A 1,596-nucleotide genomic window follows, 5' to 3' on the forward strand; every position below is an offset into this window, starting at 1 on the left:
GAGGTAGCTTGTTCTGTAATAACGCACTGCACTCCTTAGTTAGTGCTACAGTCTCGTACTTATTTAGTATTTTCTTCTTGAATAGGATATCCTTCATGAACTTGATATAGTTGGGCGTTTGTTCTAAAGACTCCACCAATGGAATGTTGATGTGAAGTTGCTTTAGAACATCCAAAAATGTCTAGACTTGCAGTTCTTTTTCTTGCTTATGGGTTGGAATTTTTTGAGAATATGGAGGTGATGGAACTTTAGGTTGGACTAGACAAATTTTTCGAGGAGATAGATCTGCATCTAAATAAGGTGTTAGCTTATCAGAATTCACTAGTTTAGATTTTACCTCACCAGACTTTGTCAGTTTTGGCTCTTCTAGTGTAGGAATTTCAACTGTTGGTTGACTTTCCCCCTTCCCAATAGGTTCATCTTCAACCACAACTTCATTGGGTTCCAAAGTCTTACCACTTTGTAAAGCAACTACCTCGCAATGTTCCTTACCCAAATTCCTCAGATTTTCTATATCGCTTGGTAGGGGTCCTTGCAATTGGTTACGAAGCTCCGTAGGTAATTGGCCCATTAGGTTATCCAAAATTTTCAGTTTTGCTACTTGGCTTTGGATTAAGGAATCATTCTCTGCCATGTACGCCTTCAACAATTCTCCAAACTATTAGATGATTTAGCTTGTGTTGGTTTTGGAACTTGTTGATTAAACCCTTGGGGTTGACTTAGTCTATGCTACATCTAAGTGTTGGTCGATCCATTTCCTTGGTTACTCCAAGGAAATTTTGAAAGGTTTTGCCGTAAAGGATTGTAGAAATTAGACTGTGGTCCTTGTCCATTTCTATTTTGGTGTTGATTCCGTACGTAATAAACCGACTCGGGATTTGATGGAAAATTCTCGAAAAAATAGCCATTCCTACAATATACACAAGAAACAACATCGAATTGACTAGGTGGCTAAACTGGGACATGATTAAAACTGTTAGTACTAAAATGTTTCAACACTGAAGAGATAAAAGTTACCTGAGTTGAGAGTGAAGTGAGGGCATCTACTTTATGCACTCCGACTACTCATATTCCTGAAGCTGCTCAATTTTTCAGCCACTGGTAATTGTTACTGGCTATTCTCTCGATGGTCCCATAAGCCTCATTACAAGACTTCAATAAGAGAACCCCATTTGTAGAAGCATCTACCACTAACCTTTTGTGTGCATTGAGACCATTATAAAATGTCGCCAATTGGATGTAATGTGGAATCTTATGGTGAGGGCATCTACGTATAACTCTTTGAATCTTTCCCATGCCTCTTATAGGTACTAATCATCCATTTTCGAGAAAGTGGTGATCTTATTTTGTAGTTTAGCATTTATCTAGGTGGGAAATACTTTACCAGAAAGTGTTCGATTAATTCTTGCCATATTGAAATTGAATGTGAGGGCAACAAATTAAGCCATGCTCATGCTCGGTCTCGCAACGAGTACAGAAATAAATTCAACCTCACTGCGTCTTCAGTTACCCCAGCTATCTTAAAGGAATTGCTCACCTCTATGAATAATTAAAGGTGAAGGCGTGGGTCTTCTGTAGGTATTCCACTAAATTGGT

The 1,596-nt window shown here is 38.5% G+C and overlaps 1 non-coding gene across 1 annotated transcript; it reads left to right on the forward strand.

The window, feature by feature from the left end:
* The first annotated feature begins 1,249 nt into the window (after positions 1–1,249).
* On the forward strand, positions 1,250–1,354 carry LOC121225904 (small nucleolar RNA R71). The gene has a single exon (XR_005923806.1). It is a non-coding gene; the product is annotated as a small nucleolar RNA R71 (small nucleolar RNA).
* Positions 1,355–1,596: the final 242 nt, after the last annotated feature.

Source organism: Gossypium hirsutum, chromosome D13, assembly GCF_007990345.1.
Source record: "Gossypium hirsutum isolate 1008001.06 chromosome D13, Gossypium_hirsutum_v2.1, whole genome shotgun sequence".
Lineage (NCBI taxonomy): Eukaryota > Viridiplantae > Streptophyta > Magnoliopsida > Malvales > Malvaceae > Gossypium > Gossypium hirsutum.